Here is a 16,482-nt window from a genome sequence, read left to right on the forward strand (position 1 = left end):
ATGTGTCCATAGCTTCTTATCATTTAGTTCCTACTTATAAGTGAGAACATGCAGTATTTGGTTTTCTGTTCCTGTGTTAGTTTGCTAAGGATAATGACCTCCAACACCATCTATGTCCCTGCAAAGGACATTATCTTATTCTTTTTTATGGCTGCATGGTATTCCATGGTGTATATGTACCACATTTTCTTTATCCAGTCTATCATTGATGGATATTTAGGTTGATTCCATGCCTTTAACACAAATACTTTATAGTGAATAACTTTGTGTGTGGGTGTGTGGGTGTATATATAGCCTGAGTATCTTTCGGAGAGAGTCATAGAATGGGGATTCATGGCCCTGTTTCCCCTCAGCATCACCAACAGGATATGTTGTTTAGATTTTGTTGAGCTTTTTAATTTTTGTTCACCTTAGAGGTGAAAATTGAAATCTCGGTCTAGTTGTAATTTTCATTCTTCTTACTAAAAGCATGGTTGAGTATCTTTACATATAGCTTAGACCATTTCTCTAGCCTACTTTTCCTGTACATTTTCTGTAACTTAAACCTCTGTTCTGTGATACAGTTTTCACATATTTTTCCCAGTTTATTTGTGTTTTTAATTTGCTTATGAGGTTTTTTTTCATGCAAAACTGTCTTTTAAGGTACATATGTCTTTACTCAGAATATTATTGTTCTTTCATAAGACTCAGCGGTAAGGGGCAGGAAAGGTCATCCACATCAATCGTTTTATTCTTCAGGCAAGGAAACTAGTTTATTATGCACATCCCCTGGCCTAATGTTTAACTGACTTACATTTCTGATGTGACAAGCTGTTGGCGAGAGAGCCCACTGAGGGAAAACACCAGCAACTGAGCTGACGTGTTCACCCCCTGTTCTGGCAGGATACTGACTTTCCTGTTCTTCTAATCCTTCATCCTTTTAGAGTAGAAATGGGAAACGTGCCAAGTTTAGTCAGGGCACCTTCCACCACCACCTTGCTGTACCTCATTCCTCTTGAAAAAATTTTAAAAGAATATTCTTAGGTGCTATTATAGAGCCCAGAAGCTAAAAATGATCTATTTGTGTAAATAGTCTAATGTGGTTTAGTGGTTAGATACCTGCTGAGGGTTTGAAAAGAGAAATTCATGCATAAAAACAGGTGTTTATGAAAAACCCCTGAAACGTCAGGTCAGGTCAAGAAAAACTGAGAGTCATTTACAAAGTTTTAACAAGGGCTTTATATTCTATTTTCCGTTTTACACAAATTGCTACATTACTTGAAGAGCTCATCGTTTTCTGTGCCAAGTGCTTAATGACATCATCTGCTTTCCATAGTAACCCAGCTGAGTTAAAAATATAGAATGTCTTGGCCCCTTGACCTAAGATCTTCAAGGATCTTGGCCATCAATGGGTTCTCAACCATTCACACATGTTCCTACTCTATTTACAACTTCGACTTTCACATGCAGTTTCTGCTAAGTTGGAAGGAGAAATAAAATAGATAATTAGAGTGTTAATTAGAGAAGTCACAGGGTAACAATTTTTATTTAGATCTCTTTCTTCCTCTGTTTACTATCATACTTGAGAACAACTCCACAGTCACCATTTATAGTGTACAAAGTAAAGTACTTGTAGGGTACATGAGTACCTGTAGAATATTAAGTACCCGTTGGGCACCTGAGTACCTGTAGGGTCTGTGTGGCAACACAGACCACCAGGAAACCCATCGCCAAAATGGATACTTATGCAGCTATTTAACTTAATTATATTAACAATGAAAATACATCCCAGTAATGCTGGGCCCTTATCTGTTTAGCCATTGATCAAATAATTGTGTTACCTCACCCAAAAAACCTCTCCCCTAACAGTGCAAAGATGCTAAGTGAGTCTTCCTACCGTCCCTGGTTCCTGCCTCTTGCCCACCAGTAATGCTGACCAGATCGCCTGGCCTTTTTGCACCCTGGTTTCCTCTTTGCCTACTTTCTTTCATATTTTAGAAGTAATTGCTATTTAGGAAAAATGTAACAAATAGAAAATAAAATGTATATACTATAGAGATATAATAACCATTAATAGTGGTTTTTCCCCCAGTGATCTTATTAGTACTGAAATTCTTACTATCTTTAATAAATTTTGAGTCAAAAATAAGTCTTGCCACTTATGATGCCAGTTAGGCGGAAGTTTAGACATGCTGTCATCTTCCCCTGCTTTCTCTTAATTTTATGTTAGGAACTTTGGAAAGTTAAATGACACATATGTCAAGTGACAAAACAGTGCCTGGGAATGCTCCACAGTTGTGATTGGTGATGATGACCATACTGGTGTCCAAGAAGTAAATATCTCTGATATTAGACAAGCCTTCTCAAATGATTGTCAGACTTTTTCTGGCCCTCTGTGTGTACCAGTAGCCAGGCTGAATTCTAGGAATCTGGAGCAGGAGCTACTTCCTGCTGTAGATTCACGGAGATAAACGCCAGACCCCAAAGCCTCTTACGGCCTCTGGCTCCTTCAGTGTCTGTGTGGATCTATCTTCCAAATCATGACATGGTGTTTTCTCATACTTTATACTCTTTCCTGAATGTAACTCAAGGACTATGGGTTATTTATTATTGAAATTCCATTCTATACAAGTAGTGCCTGTTGTAAGGCCTAGACCTTATAAATGTTGCTGAATGAAGGAACTAAGAGTGTCAGGACACCAGATTTCCATGTTTATTGAGGTGGATGGTTTGCCTCGTGCTTGTGAATGCCCAACGATAGGGCCATTTGCATGGTGCTGGTTTGGACCTGAGTCTTTCCAAACCTTTCCTTACCTTAAAATAATAACTCGGAATTCTTGTAGAGGTCCTAGTATCAACAACTTCTTCCCAAAGTAGTTTTCGCAAAAGAAAATAACTGTGATTGTTGTTCTAATAAGTGTGTACCTTAAATTGTTCTACTGGCTACTAAGTTAGAATTTCAGAGATTTTTCAAAGACAGTTTTTTCTGAAAATAGGCATGGTAGGAAGATATAGATGTAAGAGGGTAGGTTCAGGTTGGGCCTGAGATGGAAAGAAAAAGGAGAAGAGCCCAGAATCTTGGGAATTTAGAGAGATTTCTTTAAATATCTAAGAAACCTGAACTATGCAGTTTCAGAGCAACAAATAACTTTTTAGACATAGCTATGCTTCACTTTCCCATTGTCTTTTACTCATCTATATCCCATTTACTTATTGATACTTTGATTTATTCAACTCTTCAATGTATTAAAAATATATTATATTCCAGGAAATAAATGGGCTCACAGACTGCTGATACCATTTATTAATTCTTTCCCTGCTCAACCTACCTGCTAGCATCTTCTCTCTTGAGTGGAAATACATATATGACCCTGAAAGGGGGAAGATGTTATTATTTGGGTTGTGAGTATTAGATAGATATTTTAGAACACTCAAGTTTATAAAATGAAAATTTGAGAATTGCATCAGTATCATTAAAATACAAATATTAGAGCTGAAAGAGATACTAATCCGAGTAAGTACTAGAAAATGATACTTCAATTTTTTCTGTAGCATCCATTAACCCCCCCCTTTTTATTTAACAACTCTATGTGAGTTCTCCAGATAATATTGGTAGAGCCCTCAGTTCTGCTTATTACTCAGCAAAGTTATGCTTGGACAGAATAAACTTTTTTCTCATTAAAATCTTAGGTAGTATTCCATTTCATTACTTGATGAACAATATAACTTCTATTACCAAAAGCATTTTGCACAAGCTATATTTAATATTTACTCTAGACTCATTGGACTTTAATTCAATTAAAAAACTTCTTTTCCCCTGATATATATGCTGCTGGCAGTACTGTAAACTGTGGATCAACATACCCATCCCTGGCCATAGTTTCACAAATATTCAGGTTTAAAAAAATTTTTCCGGCTTTATTGAGTTATAAATGATAAAAGCATATATATTTATAGTATACAATATATTTTCAGAGATATATATATGTGTGTGTGTGCATATATGTACACACACACACACATTGCTAAGTGGTTACCATAATCAACCTAATTAACATATCCATCACATTGATGAGAACACTTAAGACCTACTCTTTTAGCAAATTTTAAGTATATGATACAGTATCTCTAACTATAGTCACCATGCTGTACATTAGATTTCATGAACTTATTCATCCTCCGTAACTGAAACCTTGTGCCCCTTGACCACCATCTCCCTGTGACCCTCCACTCTGCAGCCCTTGGCAACCACCGATTCTACTCCCTGCTTCTATGAATTTTGACTTTTTTAGATTACACGTATGAGTGAGATCATGCAGTATTTGTCCTTCTGTGTCTGGTTTATTTCACTTAGCATATTATCTTCTAGGTTCATCCATGTTGTCAAAAATAGCAGAATTTTCTTCTTCTTTTAAGGCTGGATAATATTATGTGTTTGTGTATATGTATATAATATGCACACTTTTTTTTTAAAGGACAAGGGGACTGATACCTCTCATCTTCCAGACACTGTGTTACATGCTTTATAATCATGATTCTTCTAATTCTAAAAACCATTCTTAGGTAGATGGTTATAGCTATTTCTTAAGTTTTGTGTGTGTGTGTGTGTGTGTGTGTGTGTGTGTTTTTAAAGAAGAAAATGAAGCTTATTAAAGTTGAATGACTTATCCAAGGTCATTTAGCTGGTAGGTGGCAGAACTGGGGTTTGAAACCAAGTTTTTCTTCCACACCACATAACACTTACGATAAATTGCTTTTATTATTTCAGTCAAATTTCATTTGTGAAATCTCAGATGTGACCTACTGTTCTGATATGGCAGTATCTATCTTTCATATTAATAAACAACAGAGAAAACCCATGTGCTGTTATCATGAGTTTGGAAAACAAAGTATTATCACAGATAACAATAAGCATTCTTGTCCTTAGTTCCAACAGTTCGGAATCTGTTACTCAGAACAAGAAGCCCTCAGATTCAGATATGAAACAGAATATTTAGTCACAAACACAAAGATCTGAAACCCCAATTCTGAGCCATTTCTGTAGAAGAAGAATCCAGCCTGTGTTTGTCCGTGATGGATAGCATATAAACTAAGAAGACCTAAAGAGGTCGTAGTGTTGACAAAATTCAACCTGTTGGTGGAATCCAGGCAAACACAGGAAACGAAGCTGGGCCTTTCCACACCACTGTGAGTCCTTGCAGTGACTTCATTTTAAGTCAACGTCTTTTTGTGCCGCACATATTCACCAATGTTTGCTTGAAGAAATACCACAAATTGGTGGGGTCTCCTTTTGTGCAGTCTTGCACAGATGTTGCTGCCACCCCAAAACCCAAAGGGTGTCTACCACCACCACTTCCTGGCCAGAAGTATTTATCGTGATTTGATGCAGACCAGATTTCAACATATCGTTCCCATATGGGAAGGACTGCTCTGCTCCAGGTTTTATCCACACTTTATACTTGGCATAGGGTGCAAGGTAATCCAGAGCTGTGATGTGCAACTGAAACTTGTGGGTCTTGGTGAATTTTCTGAAGCAGGTCCCAGGGAAATCAGATATCAGTGCCAGCTTCAGAATCTTCTCACTCACATAGTACACCTGGTCTTTCTGCAGCCGAGAACAGTAGGTGCCATTGAGCCTCTCTCAGCAGCTAGAAATTCTCCCTAATGCATTTCACAGTCTTCTCAAATATTACATGGGTCTCCTCTTCAGTCAAAGGCTGCGTTTTCTCAATGGGTTGGAACACTGGATCCTCATGCCTCAGTAGTAGGAAACAGAAGTCCCACATTTTCTTTATCCCTTCAGCCATCAACAGACAAATGCAATTATTTACTGAACCAAGACATCTTTTATAAAATGAATGTGTGCAATACTTAGATGTTTATATGGAAAACCAGATATCTTTTAGAGTTGTGAGAATCTGTTAGAAAATGTCCAGCTCGGCCAGACACAGTGGCTCATGCCTGTAATCCTAGCATTTTGGGAGGCCGAGGGAGGTGAATCACAAGGTCAGGAGTTCGAGACCAGCCTGACCAACATGTTGAAAAAACCCCATCTCTGCTAAAATTACAAAATTACCCGGGCGTGGTGGCGTGCACTTGTAATCCAAGCTACTCAGGAGGCTGAGGCAGGAGAATCACTTGAACCTGGGAGGCAGAGGTTGCCTTGAGCCGAGATGACACCACTGCACTCCAGCCTGGGTGACAGAGTAAGACTCTGCTCAAAAAAAATAAATAAATAAAAATAAGTAAATAAATAAAATGGCCAGCTCAATAGCTGACGTTTTAAGGTCTTATGTGCTAGATCTAATTCTAACAACTTTGCATATATTATTTCATTTACTTCTCATAGCAGCCCCATGAAGTAGGTACTATTATTATTCTCATCTTTAGAGATAAAGAATTTGAGGCCTAGAGGTTAAGCATCTTAGCCAAGATCACCATGGTAAAGTGACTGTTTTCTATGGATGTATTTCTTTAGGATTTATGAGAAACAGTGTAATTCCGAGAATAGCACTACTTACCTAGGAACTACTGTGTTGGCTATTCCTTGTTAAGATTTGTGTGAAAGCGTAATCCCACTACATCTGCTTTCCAAACCATCTCAAATTGGTGAACACTGTTTTTAATTCTTTATAATTGAAAGAGCTATGTTGTTTCAGTTCTAAAATGGGCTAGTTCAGAATTTGCTAATTAAAAAAGAAGCTAATTGAAAAGCAAATAGTGCGAATGTCAATATATTTGTTTTTATTTTGAAGACGTGTCAAACATGCTTATTTTTTAGGACATCATGGCCTGTTGTAATGATTAAAAGGCAGAGTGGTGTAACTAAAAACTTCTCAATGTTTTGGGAGACTTTTGAATTATTACTAATATATGAATTCTTACTAATGGGGTACATGTAGAACTTCATTTTGTAGTATTTATATTTGTGTAGAATTATATATTTAACATGAGTTAAATATGGCAGGGGAATGCCCTTGATTACAACTATGATATTGAGAGAGTAAGAATAGATAGTGAATATTTTTTCAGTCCTGCTTTTGGTTTGATTTCCCCATAAATCTTGATTTCTCACATTGGTAAGTGTTAGTTTATAATTGCATTATTAGTTTTATGACCAGTAGGATTTGTATAATTGCAGCAGAGTAAAACTTTTAAAGATTAATTTAGTAAATGATATTTTGATCATACATGACTTAGAAATGACAAAATAATGCAACTACAAAAAAAGATGTTTTTTTTTTTTGTTTTTTTTTTTTTTTTTGAGACGGAGTCTTGCTCTGTCACCCAGGCTGGAGTGCAGTGGCCAGATCTCAGCTCACTGCAAGCTCCGCCTCCCGGGTTCACGCCATTCTCCTGCCTCAGCCTCCCGAGTAGCTGGGACTACAGGCGCCCACCACCACGCCTGGCTAGTTTTTTGTATTTTTAGTAGAGACGGGGTTTCACCGTGTTAGCCAGGATGGTCTCGATCTCCTGACCTCGTGATCCGCCCGTCTCGGCCTCCCAAAGTGCTGGGGATTACAGGCTTGAGCCACCGCGCCCGGCCAAAAAGATGTATTCTTATGATTTATAGCACAGCTATTAAAAATACAGAAAAAAGGATAAAGAGTTATTTGGCAAAAATTCTAATAGACGAATATTGGGGGAAAATGTTAAGAGTTTTGGAGCCTGTGGGAAGTAACTGACCTTACCAAAGTGTGGGGTTTTGTGGGGGGAAATAAGTCTCTCAGTCTACTAGTAACAATTTGTGGGTAATTAACTTAAAGAATAAATTCTGTGTTATTTGGTACAAATGATGATTAAACTCTTGTGTAGAATTTGGATAATACAATGATTATATTTTGAATAATACAGTCTAAAGCTGACTCCAAAGCAGTATTAAGAATAATTGTATTTGAAATCCACCTATTTGTATACTTTTTTTTAACTTTCAGTGTTGATAACACAAAATTGTTGTGCAATTTAATATACATTGTATACTGCAGTGTAATGATATTGAAGTGCTTTCAAAATGCATTTTACTTGTGGTGTTAATAAGTTTATCAGAATTTTAAAAAACATTTTATAAGACAGTAAAGAGCACTTCCAGTTTTTAAAATTTGTTTGTTTTACTTTATGGCACTTTACGATCTAGTTTTTTGATTTACAAATTATACGTGTGGGTCATGTTATGAGCTATGGTTCTTTAGATCTTTCTTGTCATGGGAGGAAAGAGAGAAATAGGAATGAGACAGTTTTTTGCTTAAAAGGCATTATAAATATTAATATTAAGACATCTTCTTCAAGGTGAGGGCCATTTGTATAAAAGTTGTGTCTTTGAGACCTAGTACAGCACTTGAGTCTTCTGCCCCTCATTTTAAAAATAACATTCCATGATTATCATGATAGTTAGGTCTGATTCAGCTTTGTCTTCAGATTGGACTTGTGTTTATTGAGAGTCTTCCCTGTGTCAGGTGTTTTGCTTTTCTTATTTGATCCAGAAGAGACTTATGTGATAGACATTACCACTGTATTTTGTAAGGAAACTGAAGCCCAAGAGGTTAAGGAATTCCACAGGTTCATAAAGCCAGTAGGTGGCACAGCGGAGAGTTGAATGCTGCCCTCCTATGGACACCAGTTTCAAAGGCTACTTTGGCATTTTTCCACCAGTGCATGCTCTCAGGTATTTGAAAGTATTCCTCTTTTGTTTAATTTCCTTTGTTACCTAAAGCCATCAACTTATGCTTATGTTCCATCCCTTATAAACTAGCTGAAATGCTGTGGCAGCAGTTACACATCACTTAGTTAATATACTTTCTCAGAGTGGGAGCACCTCCTTTGCTCTTCTGGGCACATCATACCTCTCCTTTTTGCCTTACATTGCTGGTTTCCACAATTTTCAAGAACAAGTACCCATTTTTTTCAATATTTAAAATTGGGAAAACTTTGATATGTGTATAATATTTAGCATTCTTTTATGCTAAAGGTGAGGAATATTAATTTAATGAACAAATGTATGTGTATCTGCTACCCAGCAAAAGAAACTTAACATTACCATTCTTTTTGAAACCCTTATGCCATCTCCCTGGCGGCATTCCCCGTGTTTCCTCATGTAGTTAATTATACTGAGTCTCTTATTCCCTCTGTCCTTCTAGAAAGTATACCACTCTACATCCCACCCACAATAATGTTTTTCTTGCATGTTTTTAAATTCTGTATTTAAAAGGAATTATGCTGTGTGTATCTGCTTGTGCAACATACTTTTTTGATGTAACATTGTATTTTTAAGATTTGTCCATACTGTGGGGCTGTTTATTCATTTTTCACTGCTCTGTAGTTTACAATGGTATAAGTTTATCAGAATTTTTTTTTATCTGTAGTGGATATTTAGCTATCCAAAATAATACTGCTCTGAACATTCTTATACATGTTTCCTGGCTACATGCAAAATAATCTTTCTAGGAAGTATACCTAGGAGTGGAATATTAAGTATATATATTTTTCTGCTTTGCTGCTAATTCCAAATTATTTTCTAAATTGTTTCATGTTTTTACCAGCAGGGCATAAGGGTACACCCACTTGGTATCATCTAAACTTCAAGGTTTGCCAACCAGTAGTTGTAAAATGCTGTCTCATTTTATTATATTTGTATGATACTGATTCTAATGATGGTGAGCATATTTTTATATGTTGATTGTATTTTTTTGTGTTTACTTCTCTCTCAAATACCTGTTTGTACCTTTGCCCACTTTTTACCAGTTTTTTTTTTTTTTTTTTGGTGGTGGTGTTTTTTTTAGTATTCTTACATATTTTGGATATTGATTTTCATTAGTTATATGTGTTGCAGATATTTTCTTTCAGTTTGTGACATGTTCACTCTCTAGGGCTTTTTATGTGTTATCTGCAGCTATCATCTATCTAAGAAAGACTCCATTGTTTAAAATAACTCATTGAGATTCAGTAAATTACTTATATTGTTCTTTTCCCAACTTTCCAGTGGGACTCCAAGTCGTTGTATATTCGAGAAAAACTTGGCACCCTTGTGAATGACGGTAGAGAATGTTTCATTAATTTCTTTTGATGACCTTCCTTTCTCTAGTGGAATTAGGTGACCATTCTTTTTATAGAATTTCTAATTCTAGGTTTACTTGCAAAGGTTCTGTGCAAATCATTAACAGAAGTTTATGTTCAACATTTGAATTCAAGAAAAGGTTACTTTGTTTCTTATGTGATTAAAAACTAGTACCACATTTTCTTTCTTTTTTTTTTTTCCAACAGGAGAATGTTTACAGTTGAGGATTATGATAATCATTTAATTACTGAAAATCCTTACATAGAGTCTTATTTCAGTAAATGATTTTCTGCCAAACACACACACACACACACACACACACACACACTGTAGATGTGAGATGTTTCTAGTCTAGAAAATATATAGGAATTCCTATTTCAGGAAAATTTTGATGAAGTTACTTAGATGAAAACTCAAAAACAGATTTGTTACTTCTCAGTTTCATTTAATAGCTGATTTGTGCCTGATAACAAATGTAATTGTTATTAGGATCTTACTCTTTTGATATTTACAAAACCACTTTTTTGTAGGAACTAAATGGATACTCTTTCTAAAATGTGAAACTAATTTAGTATAGTTCACAGTTGTTCCATTTTATTTTTGAGAATTTGTTTGGGACCAAATTTAGTAATGTAATTGTAAAAGACAAAACACCATAAACTATTTGATTAAATTCTATTTTTTGCTTTTTTTTTTTTTTAACTTAAAAACGTTGTTACTTGGCATATGCTTAGGAAAAGGTAGTAGAGATTTCAAGTTGGAAAAAAAATTAATAACATAAAAACAAAAACCACATATACTCAAACTTGAAAGCACCTCTTTCAGGTTTCATATTTTACATTTAATTGTTTTATATATCATCAGTGCTGCTTCTGCTCTTAAATTCGTGTTTCACTCCTAAAACATGTTAAATGAGTTTATAATTTACTTCTGATTATTTGGTTGAAATGTGTTAGCATCTGAAAATAAACATATACAGGAAAATAAGATACTTGATTTATAGTATGTGGTAAAAACTGTGTTTTTTCCTTAGAGTCAGGAATGTCTTCAGCGAGCTGGACATCTTGATAGAATGATAGCTTGAAGGGGTCGATGGCAGTGGCTGAGATAAACAGGAAGCAGTGAAATACATTAATAGTGTTCTTCCAACCCTGAAAAGTAGAATTTGGCACTGCTTTTCTTGTTTCTTTTTGTTTCTTATGAACTGTCTGCTTCAGACTGAAGATGTAAGGTTCTGTATTTATCAGTTCTAAAAGTTATTTTCGTGTTCTAATGCCTTCTTTACATCTCTCCCAGTTTCTTCACATATATGTCTGTCTGAATACATGGAAATCAAGCAGATTCCGAAACAAAATCCAAAGATCTGGATTAGCTATTCTCTATGTTTCATGGTGGGAAAATTTGATGGATAAAATTGTAGACATTATGGTTTGTGTCTTATTTGGAAGAAGACTATGGTTCTGTCCTTTTGCTGTTACTAGGAAATTCCTGGAGATAGGATTTTGTTATTCTGAATAATATTTAGAAATAATATTAAAATAAAGGAATTTTAAGAAACATAGATCATATTAAAAGAGATAGTACTACACTTTCTCACCTCTTTTGTTTTTGTTTTTGAGATAGAGTCTTGCTCTGTCGCGAGACTGGAGTGCAGTGGTGCGATTTCAGCTCACTGCAACCTCCGACTCCCAGGTTCAAGTGATTCTGCCTCAACCTCTCAAGTAGCTGGGATTATAGGCACGTGCCACCACACCCAGCTGATTTTTTTTGTATTTTTAGTTTTCACCATGTTGACCAGGATGGTCTTGATTTCTTGACCTTGTGATCCGCCCACCTGGGCCTCCCAAAGTGCTGGGATTACAGGTTTGAGCCACCGGGCCCAGCCTTTCCCACCTCTTTAATTGTTTTTGTTCAGGTTAAATTAGTTCTATTACTTAAAATTTTTTTTTAATCCTATGAAAACTTCCAAGTCATACTGTCCTTGTTAGCTATAGTTAAGAAATGAGAGTGTGCCATTTTTTATTGCTGTTAATTTAATATTTTGTTGCATTACTTTTTTTTTTTTTTTTGCATTTTGGGTGTTTGATATATAATTTCAAAGAGAAGTGATTGTTTTATGGATAAACCTAGGAAGTAAGTTATTCAGTCAACAAAATTAGCTATAGTAATTCATTTTATTATAATCAAATCAAGAAGAATTAGGACTGTCATTTATTGCAACATTGTCAAATTTGTAGTAGTGTTTGGTTGTGTTGTGTTTTCTCTGTTAGATTTTAATCTATATCGATTAGCAAAATATTTGTAATGCTTTATAATAAAGAACAGATGTGAGTAGAATGCCTTAAACCTTTTTATGACTTGAGAAAAAACTTACAAAGATTAGGAGCTTTATCATTTTTCACACTCATTGCCAAATAAATACAATCATTTGTATTTTTGTAATGAGGATATTCAGAGTTCATGTATTGGTGGTGTCGGGTATTCTGCAGTCAGATATTTGGATATCCTAGGAATTTATATAATTGGAATCCTTTTTATAACAGATAGTATGAAAACAAACATATTCTTCTTACAACGTTAAAGTGTGAAAGGAGGCCAGGCGCGATGGCTGCCACCCATATCCCAGCACTTTGGGAGGCCAAGGCGGGCAGATCACGAGGTCAGGAGATCAAGACCATCCTGGTCAACATGGTGAAACCTTGTCTCTACTAAAATACAAAAAAATTAGCTGGGCATGGTGGTGCATGCCTGTAGTCCCAGCTACTTGGGAGACTGAAGCAGGGGAATCTCTTGAACCCAGGAGTCGGAGGTTGCAGTGAGCTGAGATTGTGCCACTGCACTCCAGCCTGACAGCAGAGCGAGACTCTGTCTCAAAAAAAAAAAAAAAAAAAAAAAGTGTAAAAGGAGAACACCAACTTTCATTCGCATATACTGAGTTGCTAACTCTATTAAATTTGTTTCTCCTGGTTTTCTATATTACTTTAAATATATGACTCTAAGTTTAGAATTCAAATATTTAGGTGTATTTAAATTAACCTTGAGTTTTAATGAGTTAGTAAATGGACTCTTAGAGTTTGTTTGTAATCCACATCAGACTTTGGGACAACTGTTTGTTAGACTTCACACCAGTAACATACTCCCTAAGGGGACTGGGTGTGCTAGCAGGAAGTAAACCAGGAGTGGTGAGCCAATGGTATTTGTCCCTGACAACTCTGAGTTAGTTCACCACGTCCCAGCCACAAATATGCATGATAGGAGAATGAGAGTTCTGTTTGGCACATAGTTCAAAAACAGACATTTTCAAACAAGGGATCTTAGGTTGATGGCATTGAAAGTTACTAGATTTGTTCTAAAATGTACCAGTTACCAGCAGTGAAGAAGTGATCTGAGGGAAAAGGGCTCAATTAGAGAATGTATTATGTGCCAGTTATAGATTTGATTCGTACATCAGATTGATGCATGAGAAATGGAATGCCTCTTAAATATAACATATGAGCAAAGTTACAGGACATAAGAACTTCTAGTTTCTGTCTTGAAGCATTATAATAGATTGAAAGCTTCTTTAAACTCTCCTTCTCACTCTGCAGTGAGAAGTTGGACAGTTGTCCTCAACAGAGGACAATTGACAACTGCTGTTAAATGTCCCCAAAAGAATTTGTTTAGAAAGGTGAGATATGATAAAAAGAATGGGCAACAAAGTGTTTCCCTTATCATAAATTTTGTCAGATCATAAGATCTGAGTTCAGTAACTCTACACTATGAAATGCTGAAAAAAATCAACATTAAATTGATGGTAAAAAGAAATGCTGATTTTCAAAATGCAGAATTTTTCTGTTCTTTATTATCTCTTATTGAGAAGATTGGCCACATCCTTACTTCAGGGTACATCTACAAGTTTCATACTTATTTAAGAGTTTAAAATGGGTCCTGTATTATTTCATTAGAAGTCCTGTCCTGCTATTGTCATCTTACTGATTATTCTTGAGATTGTTTTCTTTTCATCTCTTACCTAATATTTGTTTATTTACCAAAGTTACATAATCTCATCTTAACATTTTAGAGTTTTCTTTAAAGTATCTCCAGCGATCTGAAAATCAAATTTGTATCTTCTGTCCTATAAAGTAAAAAATAGTTTGTTTCATTTTTTGAATTTATTGTTCATCTCCAGATACTTACCAATTAATATTTTTTAGTTTTTACTTACCATTTTGTTTTTAACGGTAATTTAGCTCAAAATTGTAAACGAATGAAACCAAATTTTTGATACTTTCTGAACTTCTTTTAACATTTATGTGATGGTATTTGAGAGCAGCAAACACTCGTTTTGTCTTTGGTAACTATTTCAATTTGGTATGCAGTCTAATGTTTGTACAGAGCACTGTGCCAGGCAGAAATCTTCCCTTACTTACTTCTGGAGAACACCACAGAAGTAAAAGGATGTCCTCCTCGTTTTCCTATCACAGTTAGCATGTGCACAGTTACCAGCCATAGGTCCCATAGCCTGACTTGTTGATGATGGTTACAATTAATACTGATGAAAAAAAGACTTTCATGCTTTGTGTGCTGGGTGTGGTGGGCAGTTTAAGGCAGGGAGAGTCCCTGGGGATATGATAAAGGAATATAGATAACCTGAGATTTAAGTCCAGTATGTGGTTAAAAGGGACTCGAGCAAATAAAAAGTTATCTAGGCTGCAGAACAATGGTGGCTATGTACTTTTTGAGTAGGTGACGTCAACCTGTGATTTTTAGACAGCTTGCTAAATAGACTTTATCATACTTTGACCTCCCAACTTCAGATAAAAGGGGTAAGAACGAATTTCTCAGAAGCTCCATGACAATAAGTAAATAACTGGAGTCACTTTACTCAAAATGGGTGAAAGAAATCCCTTTGGATTAAAGCCAGAGAAATTCTTAACTGGCCACTTGAAACTTCCTCCTTAAAAAAAGAAAGTATGTGCCAGGGGAAGAGAAGGTTAAATAAATTATTGTTAAATGAATTAAATAGGAATAAATCTAGAGGAAATACTTTATCTGTATCTTATAGTTTCCTATAATTACGATATAACTTATGTTTCTTAAACTTAAGTATGCTATAAATCTTTTTGATCTACATTGTTTAAGTTCATGGTGTTCAAACTGAATAGAAAGTTCAGAAATAGACCCAAAAAGAGTGAGAAATTTAATGTATGAAAAAGATAGCATTTCAGATCAATGAAAGACAGATTATTCAATAAGTAGTGTTTGGCCTATGAATAGCCATCTAAAAAAATACAGTTATGCCCTACCTCACACCTAATACCTAAATAAATTCCACAGAGATCAAAGGTCTATGGATTAAAAAATAAATTATAAAACTACTAGTAGAAAATGTAGGGGGATTTTTTTATATATTTTTTTAATCATGTAGTCAGAAAGCCTTTGAAGTATGACCTCAAACCCAGAACTATAAAAGAAAAGATGTATGAATCTGACAACATTTTTTTAAAAACCCTACATATAAAGAAAAATACAAGTAAGTTAAAGATAAATGACAAACTGGGACCAGACATAGTGGCTCACACCTGTAATCCTAGCACTTTGGGAGGCACGGTGGGCAGATCACCTTGAGGTCAGGAGTTTGAGATCAGCCTGGCCAACATGGTAAAATCCCGACTCTACTAAAAATACAAAAATTAACTGGGCGTGGTGGCATGTGCCTGTAATCCCAGCTACTTGGGAGTCTGAGGCAGGGAAATTGCTTGAATCCGGGAGGCAGAGGTTGCAATGAACTGAGATCCTGCCACTTCACTCCAACCTGGGCAACAGAGCGAGACTCCATCTCAAACAAGAAAAAAAAAAAAAAAAAGATAAATGACAAACTGGGAGAAACATTTCCAGCTCATGTAATGGAGCTAATAGTCTTAATATACAAAAAGTTATAAAAAGTTTATTTTAAAAAGTATTTAAAGCAAAACAATAACCCAGTTGAATAATGGATAAAGAATTATAAATGACCTTAAACCTATGCAAAGATGTAGCTTTATTTGTAATGAGAGATTGCAAATAGAAACTGTTATAATACTTAATCAACTTTAAAAATGTTAAATGCACAGTCACCCAACAATTATATCTCTAAGAATTTATATTACAGATACAGTTGCATATGTGCAAATGATGTATATACAGGGTTATTGATTATACCATTATTTGTAATAGCAGAAGAAGGAACTGCTCAAATATTCATTCATAAGAACTAGTTACATTAGCAGTCATTAAAAAGGTGGAGGCAGGCAGGGGAATCACTTGAACCCGGGAGGTGGAGATTGTAGGGAGCCGAGATTGTGCTGCTGCACTCCAGCCTGGCGACAGAGCGAGACTTCATCTCAAAAAAAAAAAAAAAAAAAAAAAAAGGTGTAGGCACCTTGTTATGGACTATGAAAGACATCCAGAATACATCTAGTAGAAAAAAAAAA

At 35.5% G+C, this 16,482-nt stretch overlaps 1 protein-coding gene and 1 pseudogene across 2 annotated transcripts in view; one reads left to right on the forward strand and one right to left on the reverse strand.

Moving 5' to 3' along the window:
• NT5DC1 (5'-nucleotidase domain containing 1) overlaps positions 1–16,482 on the forward strand; it is a 158,420-nt gene that overhangs the window by 31,759 nt on the left and 110,179 nt on the right. The gene's annotated exons all lie outside the window — the stretch shown is intronic.
• LOC104658201 lies at positions 5,191–5,786 on the reverse strand (annotated as a pseudogene).

Source organism: Rhinopithecus roxellana, chromosome 4 (genome assembly GCF_007565055.1).
Source record: "Rhinopithecus roxellana isolate Shanxi Qingling chromosome 4, ASM756505v1, whole genome shotgun sequence".
Classification (NCBI taxonomy): Eukaryota; Metazoa; Chordata; class Mammalia; order Primates; family Cercopithecidae; genus Rhinopithecus; species Rhinopithecus roxellana.